Source organism: Pseudophryne corroboree, chromosome 8 (genome assembly GCF_028390025.1).
Source record: "Pseudophryne corroboree isolate aPseCor3 chromosome 8, aPseCor3.hap2, whole genome shotgun sequence".
Taxonomy (NCBI): domain Eukaryota; kingdom Metazoa; phylum Chordata; class Amphibia; order Anura; family Myobatrachidae; genus Pseudophryne; species Pseudophryne corroboree.
In genome coordinates, this window is record NC_086451.1 from 38463286 (window position 1) to 38484449 (window position 21164).

Consider the following 21164-nt stretch of genomic DNA (forward strand, 5'->3'; position numbering starts at 1 on the left):
AACGCGGAGGAGTGTGCCATCAGAATGGTGGATGCAAAGTGTTTGGGTTAGGGACTGGGTTAGAGGAAGTCCTTTCCCAGGAGGTTGATTGGAAGGTGAAACCCATACTCTACCTTAGGCAAAAATTGCTGCCCAGAGAATGCAAATAGTCAACTGTGTAAAAGGAGTGCTTGGCGATTAAATGGGCAGTAGAATCACTAAAATATTATTTGCTGGGGTGAGAATTTTTGGCTAATCACAGTCCATGCACCCTTACAATGGATGCACACGCACAAGGAAATAAATGCTTGTGTGACCCGTTAGTCTTTGGCCTTACAGCCATTAAAATTTGATGTGCAGCATCGTCCTGGAAAAAAACACCTAAATGCAGATGCTCTTTCCAGGAGGTTTGTAGGTCCCAATCTTCCTCACAACCCTGTAACGAAGCTAGCGGAGGAGGAGGAAGAGGGTGAAGAAGGGGAACTCTGGAGGATGGTCCCGGGTGGATGGCACAAATAGAGGTAGGTGAGGCAGATAGCTCGCCAGAAAATTCTTAGCTTCACCAAACTGGTTGAAGCTAAGGGGAGAGGATTGTGGCAGGGACAGCAGGATTTCCCTGTTTAAGTATGTAACTGTGGCACCCCAGAAATTGGTGTGTGGCCCCTTTAAGGCTAACTTACAGTGATTGCAGCAGAGAAGGGGAAGTGCTGGTACAGCAGGGGGTTAAGGACGGACCGTGTTCCGATCACATGTTCCAGTTGGTGAGTGCAGATTGGACAAGGCAGTCTGGGAGCAGAGGAGCCTTGTGGGATGAAGAAAGAGGAGTTGCTTAATAGTGATTGGAGATGCCAGACACACTGAGTGAGGAACAGAGCTGGAGCTGAGTAACAGATGCAAACCCCATGGTCATGCTGGGTGGTGAGACCAGTGCTGCAGAGCAGAAGCAGCAAAGGACACCCCCAGGCCTATTGAAAGGTGGCCATCTTGTGCAGTAAGGAACCACTGAGACAGGTCCAGCTAGTGAGTATCTCTACCACAGAAGTTCCGAGTGAGTACACAGACTGTTATTGTTACAAGTAACAGGCAAACAAAGTGCCAACCCAATTGTACATTTGTCACATGCTGCACATTGTAAATGGTACAAGCAGTGTAATACAGCCTTACAACGCAACATCTTACCAACCAGTCCCTGTTTAAGTATACCCAAGACAACCCCTTATTGTCTAACTGTTGAGAGATACATTTAGAGATTGTGGAAAAGAAAGAGACTGAGGGCCAGATGCATCATCACTTGGAAAGTGATAAAATGGTGAGTGAAAAAGTGCAGGCCAATCAGCTCCTAACTGCCATTTTTTAAACACTGCCTGTGACATGGCAGTTAGGAGCTGATTGGCTGACACTTTTCCACTCTCCATTTTATCACTTTCCTAGCAATGATGCATCTGGCCCTGAGACATTGATGCAAGTGAAATTGAGTTACTTTATATGGAAAGTACTGAGCTTATTTACCTAAGGAATCCTTATTACTAAGTAAGCTGTATTTGTTGAGAGACACTACAAATACATTCACTAGCTTCATCCTCTTTTGAAAACACTGAGTCAAAGTGACATTCTTTTTAACCCTAGATATCTTGTGCCATTCTCTCATTGTAAAACTGTGGCACCTCAGGATTTAAAGAGAGCTCCAATGTTAATTGCGGTGAAGATTGCAACATCCTTGTTAGGGAAAGTTACGAATATAGAAACGGTCATTGTGAATTGTATTTTTTATCACTCTTCTCATCACCACATTATTAATGTGCCATATTGGAATAAGAATATTTATCTGTGATTAGATTGATTGTCCTTTATAATTACCCATTTGTTTTCTGCATGCCATCAGCTAAAGTCAACCGTGATTTATCAATCTTCTTTAATGACTGTGATTTACCAATCTTCTTTGATGCCATGTCATTATTGTGATTATCTTATTTTTGCCAAACAACTAGTGATGAGCGGGTTCGGTTCCTCGGAATCCGAACCCGCCCAAACTTCACCTTTTTTTTACACGGGTCCGAGCGACTCGGATCCTCCTGCCTTGCTCGGTTAACCCGAGCACGCCCGAACGTTATCATCCCGCTGTCGGATTCTCGCGAGACTCGGATTCTATATAAGGAGCCGCGCATCACACGTGCATTGAGATTGATAGGGAGAGGACATGGCTGGCGTCCTCTCCGTTGTATTAGAAAAAAAAAACTGAGTGACTTAGTTTTAATAGTGGGGAGGATTGGGGACGGGGAGCAGCTGTTAGGGAGTACAGTGCAGGGTTTTGAGTTTAATCCGTTGTTTCTCTGCCTGAAAAAAAACGCTCCACCATATCTATGCTCACTCAGTGTGCTGCACTGCTGCATGATATATCTGTGCTGAGTGCACTGCTCACACTGCCTAATTGTGGGGACTGGGGAGCAGTTATAGCTGGAGTACAGTGCACAGTTTTGCTGACAGTGACCACCAGTCCAGTATACGTTTGTCTGCCTGAAAAACACTGTGGTGTTTTTTTTTTTCTTTCTTCATGCTAGTTTGTTTAGCAGTCTGCTGACAGTGTCCACCAGGTCCGTTATACAGTATATTATATATAAAATTAAGCACTAAACAGCAGTACGGTAGGCCACGGCTGTACCTACCTCTGTGTCGTCAGTGCACTCGTCGTCCATAAGTATAAGTAATACTATACTATCCATCCATCTACATTGTATACCTGTGGTGTTTTTTTTTTCTTTCTTCATACTAGTTTAGCAGTCTGCTGACACTGTCCACCAGGTCCGTTATACAGTATATTATATATATAAGCACTAAGCAGCAGTACGGTAGGCCACGGCTGTACCTACCTCTGTGTCGTCACTCGTCGTCCATAAGTATAAGTAATACTATACTATCCATCCACCTACATTGTATAGCTGTGGTGTTTTTTTTTTCTTTCTTCATACTAGTTTGTTTAGCAGTCTGCTGACAGTGTCCACCAGGTCCGTTATACAGTATATCATATATATAAGCACTAAGCAGCAGTACGGTAGGCCACGGCTGTACCTACCTCTGTGTCGTCACTCGTCGTCCATAAGTATAAGTAATACTATACTATCCATCCATCTACATTGTATACCTGTGGTGGCTTTCAGTTGTGCGCAAAATATGGAGAACAAAAATGTGGAGGTTAAAAAAATAGGGAAAGATCAAGATCCACTTCCACCTCGTGCTGAAGCTGCTGCCACTAGTCATGGCCGAGACGATGAAATGCCATCAACGTCGTCTGCCAAGGCCGATGCCCAATGTCATAGTACAGAGCATGTAAAATCCAAAACACAAAAGATCAGTAAAAAAATGACCCAAAAATCAAAATTAAAAGCTTACTCACACAGCTACCTCATTGCGCCTCTTTTTTTCTTTGCGTCATGTGCTGTTTGGGGAGTATTTTTTGGAAGGGCCATCCTGCGTGACACTGCAGTGCCACTCCTAGATGGGCCAGGTGTTTGTGTCGGCCACTAGGGTCGCTTAGCTTACTCACACAGCTACCTCATTGCGCCTCTTTTTTTTCTTCTTTGCGTCATGTGCTGTTTGCGGAGTAGTTTTTGGAAGGGCCATCCTGCATGACACTGCAGTGCCACTCCTAGATGGGCCAGGTGTTTGTGTCGGCCACGAGGGTCGCCTAGCTTACTCACACAGCTACCTCATTGTGCCTCTTTTTTTCTTTGCGTCATGTGCTGTTTGGGGAGTATTTTTTTGAAGGGCCATCCTGCGTGACACTGCAGTGCCACTCCTAGATAGGCCAGGTGTTTGTGTCGGCCACTAGGGTCACTTAGCTTACTCACACCGCTACCTCATTGTGCCTTTTTTTTTCTTTGCGTCATGTGCTGTTTGGGGAGTAGTTTTTGGAAGGGCCATCCTGCGTGACACTGCAGTGCCACTCCTAGATGGGCCAGGTGTTTGTGTCGGCCACTAGGGTCGCTTAGCTTACTCACACAGCTACCTCATTGCGCCTCTTTTTTTTCTTCTTTGCGTCATGTGCTGTTTGGGGAGTAGTTTTTGGAAGGGCCATCCTGCATGACACTGCAGTGCCACTCCTAGATGGGCCAGGTGTTTGTGTCGGCCACTAGGGTCGCTTAGCTTACTCACACAGCTACCTCATTGCGCCTCTTTTTTTTCTTCTTTGCGTCATGTGCTGTTTGGGGAGTAGTTTTTGGAAGGGCCATCCTGCATGACACTGCAGTGCCACTCCTAGATGGGCCAGGTGTTTGTGTCGGCCACTAGGGTCGCTTAGCTTACTCACACAGCTACCTCATTGCGCCTCTTTTTTTTCTTCTTTGCGTCATGTGCTGTTTGGGGAGTAGTTTTTGTAAGGGCCATCCTGCGTGACACTGCAGTGCCACTCCTAGATGGGCCAGGTGTTTGTGTCGGCCACTAGGGTCGCTTAGCTTACTCACACAGCTACCTCTTTGCGCCTCTTTTTTTCTTTGCGTCATGTGCTGTTTGGGGAGTAGTTTTTGGAAGGGCCATCCTGCGTGACACTGCAGTGCCACTCCTAGATGGGCCAGGTGTTTGTGTCAGCCACTAGGGTCGCTTAGCTTACTCACACAGCTACCTCATTGCGCCTCTTTTTTTCTTCTTTGCGTCATGTGCTCTTTGGGGAGTAGTTTTTGGAAGGGCCATCCTGCCTGACACTGCAGTGCCACTCCTAGATGGGCCAGGTGTTTGTGTCGGCCACTAGGGTCGCTTAGCTTACTCACACAGCTACCTCATTGCGCCTCTTTTTTTTCTTCTTTGCGTCATGTGCTGTTTGGGGTGTAGTTTTTGGAAGGGCCATCCTGCGTGACACTGCAGTGCCACTCCTAGATGGGCCAGGTGTTTGTGTCGGCCACTAGGGTCGCTTAGCTTACTCACACAGCTACCTCATTGCGCCTCTTTTTTTTCTTCTTTGTGTCATGTGCTGTTTGGGGAGTAGTTTTTGGAAGGGCCATCCTGCGTGATACTGCAGTCCCACTCCTAGATGGGCCAGGTGTTTGTGTCGGCCACTAGGGTCGCTTAGCTTACTCACACAGCTACCTCATTGTGCCTCTTTTTTTCTTTGCGTCATGTGCTGTTTGGGGAGTAGTTTTTTGAAGGGCCATCCTGCATGACACCGTAGTGCCACTCCTAGATGGGCCAGGTGTTTGTGTCGGCCACTAGGGTCGCTTAGCTTACTCACACAGCTACCTCATTGCGACTCTTTTTTTTCTTCTTTGCGTCATGTGCTGTTTGGGGAGTAGTTTTTGGAAGGGCCATCCTGCCTGACACTGCAGTGCCACTCCTAGATGGGCCAGGTGTTTGTGTCGGCCACTTGGGTCGCTTAGCTTAGCCATCCAGCGACCTCGGTGCAAATTTTAGGACTAAAAATAATATTGTGAGGTGTTCAGAATAGACTGTAAATGAGTGTAAATTATGGTTATTGAGGTTAATAATACTATGGGATCAAAATGACCCCCAAATTCAATGATTTAAGCTGTTTTTTAGGGTTTTTTGAAAAAAACACCCGAATCCAAAACACACCCGAATCCGACAAAAAAAATTCAGTGAGGTTTTGCCAAAACGCGTTTGAACCCAAAACACGGCCGCGGAACCGAACCCAAAACCAAAACACAAAACCCGAAAAATGTCCGGTGCACATCACTACAAACAACTAATCATCCTCTTAAATCCAGAGTTCATTGTGACTCAATAAAAATACATACTTTTGGAATTGCTGACTCACTCCTGTTTCATATCAATCTATCCTACCTCTCTGAGCAAGACATTACAAACAAGGTATGGGGAAGAACATTTCAAGGAAAAGTTCTGTCACATATCCACCAAACACCTGTGATACCTTTCCCAACTGCTTAGACATACCCATTAACCATGGGGTGTTACATAACAGCAGATGAACATTTATTCAGTCCAGGTTTTATGAAAGGCCAGAGATTAAACTGCAGCCAAGTTGATTAGTAGCACCTGTTAGATGCCTTTAAGAATGTTGTCTGTACACAGAAATAATGCATCTGATGCTGGACAAGCTGGCCAGGCGATAGGGTGGGGGTTAGGGATTGGAATCTATACCATTGCTGATTGTCAGAACATGAAATGTTATGCTTTAACCTGTAACCTGCTGGGAACTGATGTTTCAAACATGTGAGTGAGCTAACCGCTGGAAAGATTAAAACTGAATTTTACCCAATGTATGAGATCCTAATCATTATATATATATATATATATATATATATGAAAGTTGGTGTGGTTGGCACTCCCCAAATAAATGAGCAACTGCCCTGGTGCCCTCCTTTGTAGAGATATAGAAAAAGCAATGTCCTTATAGAGAGGGGTACATCCACTCCCAATAATAAAGGAACAGGCGGCACTCCAAGGATCTTGTGAAAAAATATATATTCAAGGCAATGAATCAAATAAGTGGCATATAGTGGCCAACGTTTCAGCGCCATGCAGGGCGCTTTTTTCAAGGCGATATGCTGTGAAACAGAAATAAAAAAAAAGACATGACAGTGCAAACGTACCTTATATGTGTCAGAAGGACTCGTGTCGCGCCGTGGGACTGCGGGAGCCGGCGTCCAGCGGGGTTTCCGGTAGGTGTGGCCATTGCGTCACCAGGAAGTTACATCACTGGTAACTAGGCAACCGCGGGGCGTCCCGGCTGGCGCTGTCGTCATGCTGGTCCTGGCGGAAGAGAGTCAATAGTGCAACAATAAACAAAAGGGCAAAGTGAAAATGGACATGTGAAAAAATACATTCACATTTCCTTCGCCAAGCAGCAGGTAGGTGAAAACACAGTGAACCTGTGTGGAATCTGGTGTGGGTCACTTTAAAAAGGAAAAACACTCACTGTGTCATCTACGTCATATGATAATTGATCACATTCCATTACACACTAGAGGCGGCGACAGTGCTAAGGCATTGGCACAAAGAGAAAGTGAATGGATCTACCGCCTGTCTACATTAGTGACGGAGAAGCCTTGACGATCGGCCTGGGGGCGTAACCCTATATCTGCAGATATACGCAACTAAGATCTCCGTATTATCTGACTATTATGTAGTAACTAGGTGCTTCATCGCGCCCTACGGGCGCTCTTCACACCGTCGCAAGGGGCTACGCCCCCTTAACCCTTGCATGCCTTTCTGGGGTTTAATATTTGTATTATATGGAGTATTACCTGCATTCCTTTGTTAGTTGTTAAATATTGCACAATGAAAGGGCGTGCGATGGTGAAGGAGGCGCAGCCCCTTGCGACGGCGTGAACAGCACCTGCAGGGCACGATGTACAGAATGTAGCGGGTGCGGGGGGACTGCGGATGGTGTCTGTAGATGCTGCGGGTGGAGGGAGGCAGAAGTGGGGGTGGGGCCCGGATGGGGAAGGTTCGGGAGGTGCTGCGCGTGGGGGATGGGCAGAGGAGTGGGGGATGCAGATGGGGGAGGGGTCCGGAGGCACTGAAGGTGGGGGAGGGGCAGGGGTGCCACGGGTGGGAGAGGGGCAGGTGTGGGGATGTTGTGGATGGATGAAGGGTTCCGGAGGTGCTGTTGGATGGGAAGGGACGAGAGTGCTGGGGGTGGGGTAGGGGACCGCAGGCACCATGGGTAGGGTAGGGGCAGGTACGGGTGTTGCGGCGGATGGGAAAGGAGGTCCGGAGGTGCTGCAGGTGGTGGAGGGGCAGGTGCGGGGGTGCCATTGGTGGGGGAGGGGTGGGTGAGAGGGGGACCGCTGATGGAGGAGGGTGTCTGCAGATGCTGCGGGTGGAGGGGGGCAGGTGTGGTGGGAGACATATAAGGGGGGTGAATGGTGGAAGGGGCCTGGAGGTGCTGTGGGTGGTGAAGGGGTGGAGGAGTGGGAGCCACGGGTGGTGTAGTGGGTCTGGAGGCACAGCATGTGGGGGAGGGGTGGAGTGCCGCATGTGGTGGAGGGGAAGGTGCGGAGGTGTGGTGCATTGGGGAGAGGTCTGGAGGCGCTGCGGGTACTGTACATGCCATAAAAGGTAGTTGGAGGGTATGCAGTAACAGGGCCAGGACAGGGGTGACAGGGTCAGTACAGGGTTGACGGGGCCAGGACAGGGGTGACAGGGTCAGAACAGGGGTGACGGTGCCAGGACAGGGGTGACGGGGCCAGGACAGGGGTGACGGGGCCAGGACAGGAGTGACGGGGCCAGGACAGAAATGATAGGGACAGGATAAGGGTGACAGGGCCAGGATAAGGGTGAAAGGGCCAGGATAAGGGTGGCAGGGCAAGGCCAGGGGTGACAGGGACATGACAGAACACAGGGCACGGGAGAGATTGGTATTAGGGACAAAACAGTGGTGACAGACAGATGTGTCTTACCGGAGTCACTGCTGCTGGCTGCTGCTGTTCCACTCCAACCTGTTGGGATCTGCTGCTGCTGGAGACTTGACATGGCTGACTCTCTCAGGCTGGAGTCCTGCTTCCTCTGCCCGTCCGCATCCCTCTCCCCCCCCCCCCTCAGTCACACACCGCAGACCTCGCGCAGCTGCCGGGCACTGTGGTAAGGTGAGACTGGAAATGACTGGTTAGCCCCCAGGAGATGCTGCGGCTGGAGGGAGGAGGGGGTCATAGCATGCACGTGGCGCGGACCTCACGGCTTCCGGGCACTGTGGTAAGGGGAGACTGGGAGTGACTGGTTAGCTCCCAGGAGACGCTGCGGCTGGAGGGAGGAGTGGGTCAGAGCCTGCAAGCAGCTCGGATTTCTGCAGCGCTACCCGCCAGCTAAAGTGTGTGAATGAGCTGGGCGCACTCCACTGCGGGTGGCAGCGCTGCAGCTAGCGGTGGGGTTGCCGGGGCTGGAGATAACAGAGGCAGTATGGAACCTGCACAGCGGCAGGTGCCCCACTAAACTGCAGCTAAGAAGCGTGGAGTGTGCCAGAAAGTGACGCTCCTCCGCATCAGAGAGACCCTGCTGAGTATGCCGATGTGGGGGGTCAAGCACACAGTGAGCCGGTGCCCGTCTGTCTGTATGACATACCCCTCGCACACCCCCATACCTCCCAAATGTCCCCATTTTCGCGGGACAGTCCCATTTTTTGGGGTCTGTCCCGCTGTCCCACCCGCGGGTCGCAGTGTCCGGCGGTGGGGGGGGGGGGCAGTTGTAAAGCTCCTGTACTCGCTGTTCTGCTTAGCAGAGCTGCGGTGAATAGTGGAGACAGAGGGAGAGGGGGCATCAGGGGGTACGGATTAATGGGGGGGTTCCAGCAGCAGAGCCGGATTAAGGTGGGGGGGGCAGGGGATATGGTACGGTACAGTTTTAGGGGACCCCCCGGCTGGAGTAGCTCTGTCCCAGCTCAGAAGCTCCCCCCCCCCGTCCTGCCAGCAACAGCGGCAGCATTGTGCTACAGTCAGCACACGCTGCTGCATATTGGCAGGTCTGTGGTGTTGCAGGGAGGCAGCAGTCTCCCTGCTTTCTTCTCCCTGTGCGGGTGTGTAGGGGGGAGCGACCACCCCCTCTGGATTTAGCCCTAGCTGAGGGGCCAAAATCCCATAAATAAAATAAAAATAAAAATCGAAATTTGCATAATGGGGCGTGGCCGCGCGGTCCGCGATTAGGCCACGCCCCCAACCCACAGCAGGCACAGCAATGAGATAGGGCTCCCCTGTCACAAGTGCCCTGGGCCCCCCGGACTCATAATCAGCCCCTGGGAGCATGCCAGCAGCTCACAGAGCGCTGGGCATGCTCCCTCACTGACGAAAACGGGGACCCTCCCGTGAAGCCACGCCCCCTTTTCGCTGAGTGTGTTTCCCTCCATCTGCCTGAAGAAAGCTCCTACAGAAAGCTGGGAGGTATGCACCCCTGCCTGTGCCATGCCCAATGCCCATGCTATCTGCTTCTGCTCCTAGTCTCCTGTAGATTTGGCCAGATCTCTGTGACTCATTTGACTAACTCCGCCCAGTGTTGTAACTCCGCCCAGCGTTAGCAAATGAATCACAAGGTCACAGAATAGGGCTATTATATAGGAGATATTTTTCACTTGGTGTGCATTAGGGAACCATTGTTTTTTCCTACACAGAATTACCCCTCCCTTTTAGCACCTGAGTGACATCACTATCTGATTGAGCAGCTCACCACTTTGTGCACGTTTGCACTGTCATGTCTTTTTTTTATTTCTGTTTCACAGCATATCACCTTGAAAAAAGCGCCCTGCGTGGCGCTGAAACGTTGGCCACTATATGCCACTTATTTGATTCATTGCCTTGAATATATATTTTTTCACAAGACCCTTGGAGTGCCGCCTGTTCCTTTATTATTGGGAGTGGATGTACCCCTCTCTATAAGGACATTGCTTTTTATATATATATATATATATATATATATAACTAAATAAGGTGGTGCCCGTCATCAGGGAAACAACACACAATACAAATTAACAATACAATTTACCACCTTCAATATCCTCCTAAGTGCCCTCATTGTACTCACCTGTTTCGGACATCGCTGACGAGGCCCACCACACGTACATGGAAATCCGGACTTCCCTGTGGGTGACATCATCGGCTAGCGCCCACCCATGTGGGCAATTTACATACTCCGTCACCATAGTAACCTGCAACATACCATAAACAACAGCATAAAACAAATCAATGATATTACAAAAATTAAAAACATTACTTTACAGCAGTGAGAGAAAGGGCAATTGTGATCTTTGAAGAGCACATACTGGATTCAGTTCTAATAGGCAACACATGAACTCCAAGAATGGGTTAATCAAAGTTGCCTACCCTCCCTCATTCTACAGGAGACTCCCTGAAATAGCAGCAATCTCCCTCACTCCCTGAATAGTCCATTAATCTCCCTGATTGCCCCTTACCCCCATTATGTAGGTGTTACATCAGAGGCGGCTCTAACCAATTTGATGCCCTAGGCAAGATTTTGGCTGGTGCCCCCTAGTACCACCGCTAGTTCTGCAGGAGATGCCTGGCATGAGTCAGCTGGAAGGGCGCCTTTTGTTTATGAAAATGCATTATATTATTTGCATTACTGTGCACAAGCAGCCTCTGCTGATTAAAATGATATGCAGCATGCCTATATTCTGTGTGCGACTGCGGCTGTATCTGCATATGAAATGCTACATTACAGTGATTTCCATGAATACACTGCAATGTAGCATTTCATATGCAGATACAGTCGAAGTCACACACAGAATATAGGCATGCCACATATCATTTTAATCAGCAGAAGCTGCTGGTGCCCCTAAGCATACCAAATGCCCTAGGCATTTGCCTAGTTTGCCTATGCCTAAGGCCGGCTCTGTGTTACATTCTTGGGGAAAAAGAGAAATCAGAGATACATACATTCAAATGGGCTCATCAGTGTCATTTCCCTGCATTGGTTATAAGGCACATTGATCCTTATGGCTACATGCATTTTAAATAGGTTTCTCGTGGCCGCTTACACTGTATGGAACCTCTTGTAAAACACAATACACAAACAAATCCTGAAAAATGTCTTCAACAAGTAGATATTACTAACTTTGGGCTCATTTACATTTGGATGTAAGTCGTTTTTATGACACGCCTCTCAGATGTAGCAGTACACGTCCGCGCTGATAGGTGTTACCAATAGAATCAATAACAGCCAAGATCAGACTGTTCATAAATTAAGCTGTTGAGTCTGTGGGTCTTTAATGGTTGCTTAACCCTTTTCAGCAGCAGTACCCCTTACTATACTAAGACAGAAGTTAGTGATTCATTTATACAAAGGCTCTGTGCTATTACAGCTTAATCTACAGGTTAAATCAAGAGACAGTATCACCAGTTTCTGGTGCTTGAGGAAAAGTCAGCTTTAAAATACATCCTAGGGATATACTGTACTATAGCACACTTAAGGGTGTGTACAGAAGGTGAGATATTTTCTTGAGATTTTGACTATATAGTCAAAATCTCAAGAAAAGTTAGTGCAGATCGCAAGGTGAAAGTCACCTTGCGATCCCGATGCGCGGTCCCGCCAGGTCGGCATCGCAAGAAAAGATAGACTGTGCAGGCAAGTCAATCCTTGCTAGATCGGTGTACTATCTAGTTCATCTCACATGTCAATGACATCTCACATAAGCCAAAATCTCACATAAGTCAAAATCGTAAGCACACATAGTCCATGAAACCCATAGATTCCTGCATTTTATACAAAGAAACTACGGGTTATTGCGTAGGGAAATGCAAAATGATTGAATAGCTCTGGGAGTGAAACCAGGAGCTTTTCCCCATGCGGTCATACAGTGGCGGATCCAGGGCAGGGGCACTCGGGCCCGTGCCCCCCCTGTCATTTGTGGCAGTTGTTTTTTTTTAAACCGGCAACGGCACTGCTGCAGCCTGCAATCTCTCCTTGATAGAGCCAGGCCAGCGGGCACTAGTCACAGCGCAGGAGGCCCGGCGGTCAGAGCTCACACTGTCAGCTGCCGGCGCTGAAAGTACCAATGGCAACCAGGCACCAACACATCACGCTGCGCGCTGCCGCTCTCTGGTCGCGTCCTGTACCGCGCTGCCGCTCTCTCCTCCTGTACCCAAGCCTTTACGCACCGTGCGCTCTCTCCTCCTGAAGCTGCTGTTTATGGGCACCATTAGGAGTCACATACGCTCCTTCCTGTCCTAGGATGCCAGCCAGTGTGGAAAAGACTTAAGGTATTTGCTACGTAAATGTGATAGGGGGGGAAGGGGGGGCATGCAAGGTTGTCAGGGAATCCTTTGTTGTTTCTTTCCCGAAACAAAGTTACAGTATGTCCCTGTATCTCCCCCTCAGCACCCTCCTCCTCCCTGTATCTCCCCCTCAGCACCCTCCCCCTCCCCTTCCCTGTCTCTCCCCGTCAGCACCCTCCCCCTCCCAGTCAATCCCCCTCAGCACCCTCACCCTCCCCTTCCCTGTCTCTCCCCGTCAGCACCCTGTCCCTCCCTGTCTCTCCCCCTCAGCACCCTCAACCTATATATATATACTAGTCCCTGATAGATAGATAGATAGATAGATAGATAGATAGATAGATAGATAGATAGATAGATAGATAGATAGATAGATAGATAGATAGATAAAATCCTCTGACTGGTCCGGCACTCACCGCCCCCGACAGGTTACTGGCTCCGGTGCCCTCCTTATAGGTTGTTGCTGCCTCAATATATGCGGAGAAGAAAGGCGACACTCGCAAATTTGGTGAAACAAACCGTCTACGTTTTGTGGGACGTACACCCTTCCTCAGGTTTATCCTGAGGAAGGCGGTACGTTCCCCGAAACGTAGATGTGAATAAACACTTGACGGTTTGTTTCACCAAATTTGCCAGTCTCCGAGTGCCGCCTTTCTTCTCCGCATATATATATATATATATATATATATATATATATATACACACACATTTAATTTTATACCTTAGGGTCTCCCTGTCTTAAGTACCCCGGGCCCCCCCAAGCCTTAATCCAGCTCTGCCGATGGTTTTCTGCTGCCACCATACTGCTAATGTAGTAGGCTAGGTGCAGTGAAGTGCTGCTGTGTGCGCAAACCCACTCATGGATCCACGGTAGTTTCAGGAGACCCGGCGGCTGCCTGCTGCTACAATACAGCTGGTGCTGTTGTGTGCCCGGAGCCGCGGACTGTGCTGGAGACTGGGGAGCATTACTGGAGTCCGCGGGAGTGGGCTCAGTGCTGGGGGAGACTTATCCTCTGTTCACTTCAGCATACCATAGAATTTGTCGGCAGATAAGAACCACTTGGCCCATCTAGTCTGCCCCTTATTTTTTTTTTGTGCATAATAGAACTCTGGCTAGAGGGATCCGCCTGTGATATGATAGGGAAGGTGAATGAGTCAGTGAAATGTGTATGTTTTTTATGTGTATGTGATATATTATGCAAGATGACAATAGACATTTTTTTGTATAAAAAAATGAAAACTTTTTATTTTAACCTGTGCCCCTTTCCCTCCCCACTTATATGTGTGTCATAGGGGCCCACATCACACTAACTCATATGTCACCCTCTCCCTGTCACCTACTGCCAGTCTACCTGGCATTTTCTCCCTGTCACTCACTGCCAGTTAGTCACCCTCTCTCTGTCATCCACTGCCAGTCATCCTCTCCCTGTCACCCACTGCCAGACTCCCTGTCACCCACTGCCAATCACCCTCTCCCTGTCACCCACTGTCAGTCACCCTCCCCGTCACCCACTGCCAGTCACTCTCCCCGTCACCCACTTCCTGTCACCAACTGCCAGTCACTCTATACCCAGTCACACACTACAAGTCACGTTCTCCCAGTCACCCTCTCTCCCACTCCCTGTCACCCACTGCCAGTCACTCTCCATCAACCGCTAGCTGTCACCAACTGATAGTCACTCTCCCTGTCACCTACTGCAAGTCACTCTCTCTCTCACTCTCTCCCTGTCCTGTGAGGCCTCACCCCTTGTAGTGGTGACACACCCCTTTTCTGGGAGCGCATGCGCAGAAGGCGTCCGCAACTGTATTTGCCCCTTCCATGGTGCCCCGCCTGTTTTTTTCTTCTGGATCCGCCCCTGCGGTCATAGGCGGATCCAGTGGGGCGGGGGGCACTCTGGGCCGTGCCCCCCCCCCCCTTCCCCTTCCCTGTTGTTTCTGACTTCTTCTTTTTTTCAAAAGCACTACTGCTATTTCCATCAGCCGTATTTGATAAAAGAGCCGGCAGGCACTAGGACCCGCTGCGGCTCTAACAGCAAGTCTGTGTGGTAACCAATGGGGAGGCTGGAACTGCAGCTTCAGCCTCCCCCTGCTCACACCGCAACCTACCTCCCCCACTGCCAGCCGGCCAGAGTCCAGCCCAGGCGCGGGGTTCAAATGCCAGCATTGTGTAAGAATGTTACTTATGCCGGCGCAGAAGGCTTCTTTAGCCCTCACTGCGCCGCACAGTTTCCCCAGCACTTCATCCTTCCTTTACCACCATGCTAGGTGCAGTCTGAGACTAAGGTATGCTGCACCTGCCCCCACCAACTAAAAGCTATAATAATTATATTGTGCTGGGGTGCCTTCCAGGCTCCCATAACTAATGGAACAGGTGACCAACATTTCAAAGCCCAATCAGTCTTTTCATCAGGGTGAAACATTGGCAATAAAGTATAAACCAGGATGCGCTCCTACAGCCAATCATTACCTGATGGCGTATTCTGTGAGGCCATGCCCCCTGTGATACCACACCACTTATCTGGGAGCACCCGGGCCTTAGGTGCATGTAAATAATTATAAATATTACCATTCCCCTATCATGGTGCCACCCCTTTAATTTTCTTCAGGATCCGCCCCTGCATGCGGTAAACCCTTTGCCTAAATGGATTTGCCCGTCTGAGTGGCAATCGCCCAAAGTCATAAGCACACATTGATCTGGCAGCAATGACAAGCAAGAGGTTACAATGACTCAGGAAGACAGTTAAATCATGTTATTACAATGGGGGAGATGTACAAGGCATAAAGAAAGTGATACATTTCATGGTGATAAAGTACCAGCCTATCAGCTGCTAACTGCCATGTTACAGACTGGGTTTCAAAAATGACAGGAGCTGGTTGGTAGGTACTTTATCACAGTTACATTTATCAGTTTTCAAGGCTTAGTACAATGGCCCAATGTCTTTACCTGTGATCTGTTGTGTAATGACCAGTGTATCTAATCTGTACTGGTTACGCGGTCACTCTTCTATTGTTTGCTGTGTATAAATTGACCTGAACTATCCTTTGGATACAATGCGTTCTTATTTGAAGCCTTTATTTACCATTAAATTCTCGATACTGGTTATGGTGTTTTATTTTACATGAAAAATACCCTGAGTGTGTGACTGTGCATGTGTCACCGCAGCTGTCCACTACCCCCCTCCGTGACCCCACCTGCGCATGACTTTACCTGATCTGTGATCCGGAGAGCGGCCTGTCATCTGGTTCTGTGTTCTTCTGTGACCCCTAATGCTGTATATTGAGATGCCGTCTTTACAGAACCACTTTACTGAAATGGGGATCACAGCACGAGCACAGCACTCAGATGACCAACTGCCCTCATCAGATCACCGGTAAATATTACTTTTTTTTTGTTACATAGTGATCAGTCTGTGATCTATCAGACACACATGGCTGTTCACAGGGGCTGTATCCAAGGTCAGCCTACACTGGTTTCAGGCAGAGAAGGCTGTGCAGGAGTTAGGGAACTGCAAGGAAGCCCTATTAACGTTATCTGAAGATAGCATTATTATCACAAGGCTCCCTCAAGTGTTTTTTTATTTTTTTATTTTAATTTTAGTAAATTTGTGGAGATTGATCTGATTATTAAAGTAATGGGAATGTAAGAGATTGGAGCAGAATTTAGTGAATTATCTTCCAATTGCTCTTTAGTACATTCAGGTGATACTTAAATAATTCACATTATTTTAGTAAAAATAATTTTGATAAATATATCATAAAGTCTTGTGAAAAGAACACACTCAAATTTGTGTGGATACTGCACAATAAAATGTGTGAAATCAATGTTGGAGTGTGATGAGCTTTAATTTTGAAAAATGTCCTCAGCACAAGGGTGAGAAAATTGTTGGCAACAAAAGGGTTAAGCAAAACAAATAAACAGTTGACGTTACAGTTCCTTAAATAATACTAAACCTTTTCAATTTTGTTTAGGTACAGCTATAAAGAAACAAACTGGCGTCTGACCTCTGTCCATTCCTGCATACAAGAGTGAGTACAGTACAAAATCATATATGATTGTTAATATTCCTATAAGCAATGCAAGCTGTATAAATATTTTATGGAAATCTACTGATCATTGGTTTCTATTCTTGCTCTCAGGGGTATATACAGTATATAATGGCATACCTCACAACTTTCTAAAGTTGGGAGGCAGGAGTGGCCAAATTTAGGGGGTGTGGCCTCATGGCTAGGGGGTGTGGCCTCACAGGAAGTGCCTCGATCATGGGCCACACCCTCATTTTTGCTGATGTGGGGGCATGACCAGTGCTCGGTGAGCTGCTGGTCATGCCTTCAGACCCTCTCTCTCTCACGATGAACAGACACTGGGGGTGATTCCGAATTGTTCGCTCGCTAGCTGCTTTTAGCAGCATTGCACACGCTAAGCCGCCGCCCTCTGGGAGTGTATCTTAGCTAAGCAGAATTGCGAACGTAAGATTTGCAGAATAGCGAAAATAAATTTCTTAGCAGTTTCTGAGTAGCTCCAGACCTACTCACAAATAGCGATCAGTTCAGTCAGTTTCGTTCCTGGTTTGACGTCACACACACGCCCAGCGTCCGGCCAGCCACTCCCCCATTTCTCCAGACACTCCCGCGTTTTTCCCTGACACGCCTGCGTTTTTCCGCACACTCCCAGAAAACGGCCAGTTTCCGCCCAGAAACACCCACTTCCTGTCAATTACACTACGATCACTTCAACGATGAAAAATCTTCGTTCAGACGTGAGTAAATCTACAAAGTTTTGTGTTAAAATACTAACATCATGCGCACTGCGAACCATACGCATGCGCATTTTTGCCTTAATCGCTCCGTTGCGAAAATCAGCAACGAGCGAACAACTCGGAATTACCCCCACTGTGCATGCATAGTAGGTGAGAGAGGTCTCCCAACACCCCCTTCACCACCAACGCAGGACACAGTGACCAGCGGATGGGATAGCAAGACAGTCCCAGAAAAACGGGACTGTTCTGACAAAATCAGGACAGTTGGGAGGTATGTAATGGGCAAAAATACCATTTCCTATACTTTCACCACAATAAGGGATATCAGCGGCAACAACACTATTACTGCTCATTTTGCGACTGTCTGATAAGTCACACTGCTCTGATAAATTTAGTTTTTAGAGCCTGATTCAGATGTGGGCGTAGTTGCTTTCACAAGTGATTTCACCCAGAAGAGTTGTGAAAAAAGTCTTTACAACTGCAAAACAGGCTTTGACATGCCTCCGATACGGTTGTGACATGCCTCCCCGTTACCTCCCACAAGTGGTCACTGCCTGTCAATCAATCTGCGTACAAATTCACAACTTATGCCTGGGTCGGGGGATCAGGGAAATCCAACATGTTGTATGTCAGGGATTTAAACACACTGTTTTTGCAGATTCCCTGACGGATAGCAGATCATCGATGACAGATCAGATCGCCGATCAGAACGGCAGAACGGGGAATCGGCTGTAAGTGTATGGCCTGCATAACATTTAGAAAAAATATATACATATGAGATACAGTTTATGGGGGTATTCATTAAAGCTTGGATAGAGAGATAAAGTACCAGCCAATCAGCTCCCAAGTGCCATGTTACAGGCTACGTTTGAAAAATGACAGTTAGGAGCTGGTTGGCTGGCACTTTATCTCTCTCTCTGACTTTCGCTTTCTCCAAAATTTGATAAATACCCCCCATGTATGTTTTACCAGTGTTTATTTATGGGTGGTCATCACTTTGCCGGCAGCCGGGCTCTCGACGACCAGCATACCGGCGCCGACAGTTATTTTCCCTCTTGGGGGTGGCGTAACGCACCACTGTGCCCACAGCTTGGCGAGCGCAGTGAGCCCGCAAGGGGCTCATTTGTGCTCGCCTAGCTGTCGGTATGCTGGCGGTCGGGATTCCGGTGCCGGTATGCTGGTCGCCGTGAGCCCAACCGCCAGCATACCATACTGCACCCTTTATTTACAATGCAAGTGTTTGCTCATACTGGCTGTCTGCTGCTTGTAACATTTTTAGTGAGTATTTATTACCTGTATTCTCAGCTCCCACAGTGATGGCAACATATCACACCTGGATCATTTAAAGGAAATGAAGATTGATAGGTAATATCAGTGTCATTAGCATGGAAAGGTCATAGCATACCAGAGCAAGATTAAGTTAGTTGACGTTATGAGCACAGTCTGTGTTTTATTGCTTTAGCCCAGTGGTTCCCAAACACTGACTTAACGCACCCTAACAGTCCAGGTTTTAAGAATATCCATGGCTGAGCACAGGTGGTTACACCAAAACCCCTGAGGTACTAATTAATTCACCCATGCTCAAGCACGGATATATTCTTAAAACCTGGACCACTAGGAAAGCCTGACTTAGCATGTTCACTCAGGTTTTTTCTACTTTGGCATAAAATTTTTCACAGCGGGTAACATGATGGCTTTCCGGGCTCTTCTCGACATTTGTACAAAGAATCCGCAACATATGAGCCGGCAATGTGGCCATATACAACAAGCCCCCCCCCCTTCCCTATATAGAGTAGTACTTTTATTTAAATGTGTGTGTGTATATATATATATATATAATACAAAAATATCCGTATCTTGCGCTCGTAGAACCAGCAGCACTACAGGCGAGACCTCCGTTGCCGGATCTCAAACAAACATACGATAGAAAACACAAATCCTGAGCGCGCTCTGTTGAATGTACAGATATAGCGGAAGTCCTTCCAAGTAAGTGTATCTTGTACTATGGATAATTGGATTTCTCGGGTTCCTGCAGTGGATAACCCCTCACCAGAAAAACACCCAAACAAATGGCCCAAGGCCAATTAGAATTAAAATATTTAATGCAAAAAAGAATTCATAAAAGTCTTTGGCGTGAAAAAATTTTTTTCAACAGGTTATACATGGATTATGATAACTCTGACAACAGAAGCATCCAGTAGGTAGATGTAAAAACTCCCTCACCTTAGCAAGGTGTGCGCTTGGCGAAGGGAGTAATTTTCTTAACTGGAATACTGACTAATGACTGATAAACCCAATGCGTTTCGTCAGTTTGACTTCATCAGGGGTAACAGAAATATATTTTTTGTATTGGAGCACCTATACACTGTGTAATTCTGCATACAGAGTATTATGATCAACCTTTAGATAATTAAACTCATTGCATAAAAAAGGGGTAATGTTCCTTTAAAAATTGACTTCATGGTCAGACTTTACTATGTCCGCCTGAACACATAGATTAGTTCGGTACACTTGGTTAAAATACCTATTTTTTTTTTTAAACGTGCAATAATGTATCAATTGGTATATCCAGAAACAGAGTCAGTAATTGCGATAAGCACTGGAACTCCCACATAGGGCTCACAATTGTATCTAGAGGGTTTCTCAAGCTGCAACCATGTGTGTAGGAGTTTTCAGATTCTGAAAACTCCTACACACATGGTTCCTGCTCTCCGATCCGTACGCCGCGGTGACTGCCGCCGTCACAGGCTGTACAGCTGCTTCCGTGCAGCGGTCGACGTCATCAGGAGGCATCCGCAGGGAGGTGGAAGTCAAGCACCAAACACTTACCTAGGTAACCAAAGACAGAACATTTAAAAAATAAGATTTTACTTACCGATAAATCTATTTCTCGGAGTCCGTAGTGGATGCTGGGGTTCCTGAAAGGACCATGGGGGGATAGCGGCTCCGCAGGAGACAGGGCACAAAAAGTAAAGCTTTTCCAGATCAGGTGGTGTGCACTGGCTCCTCCCCCTATGACCCTCCTCCAGACTCCAGTTAGGTACTGTGCCCGGACGAGCGTACACAATAAGGGAGGATTTTGAATCCCGGGTAAGACTCATACCAGCCACACCAATCACACCGTACAACTTGTGATCTAAACCCAGTTAACAGTATGATAACAGCGGAGCCTCTGAAAGATGGCTTCCTTCAACAATAACCCGAATTAGTTAACAATAACTATGTACAATTATTGCAGATAATCCGCACTTGGGATGGGCGCCCAGCATCCACTACGGACTCCGAGAAATAGATTTATCGGTAAGTAAAATCTTATTTTCTCTATCGTCCTAGTGGATGCTGGGGTTCCTGAAAGGACCATGGGGATTATACCAAAGCTCCCAAACGGGCGGGAGAGTGCAGATGACTCTGCAGCACCGAATGAGAGAACTCCAGGTCCTCCTTAGCCAGAGTATCAAATTTGTAAAATTTTACAAACGTGTTCTCCCCTGACCACGTAGCTGCTCGGCAAAGTTGTAATGCCGAGACCCCTCGGGCAGCCGCCCAAGATGAGCCCACCTTCCTTGTGGAGTGGGCCTTTACAGATTTAGGCTGTGGCAGGCCTGCCACAGAATGTGCAAGTTGGATTGTGCTACAGATCCAACGAGCAATCGTCTGCTTAGACGCAGGAGCACCCATCTTGTTGGGTGCATACAATATAAACAACGAGTCAGATTTTCTGACTCCAGCTGTCCTTGCAATATAT

General features: G+C 47.7%; 1 long non-coding RNA gene across 1 annotated transcript in view; it reads right to left on the reverse strand.

Annotated features, from left to right (window-relative positions):
- Positions 1-21164, reverse strand: part of LOC134947460 (uncharacterized) — a 103153-nt gene that overhangs the window by 73542 nt on the left and 8447 nt on the right. Inside the window, exon 2 of the long non-coding RNA XR_010182560.1 lies at positions 10456-10579. This is a non-coding gene — a long non-coding RNA (uncharacterized LOC134947460). The remainder of the gene's footprint in view (positions 1-10455; positions 10580-21164) is intronic.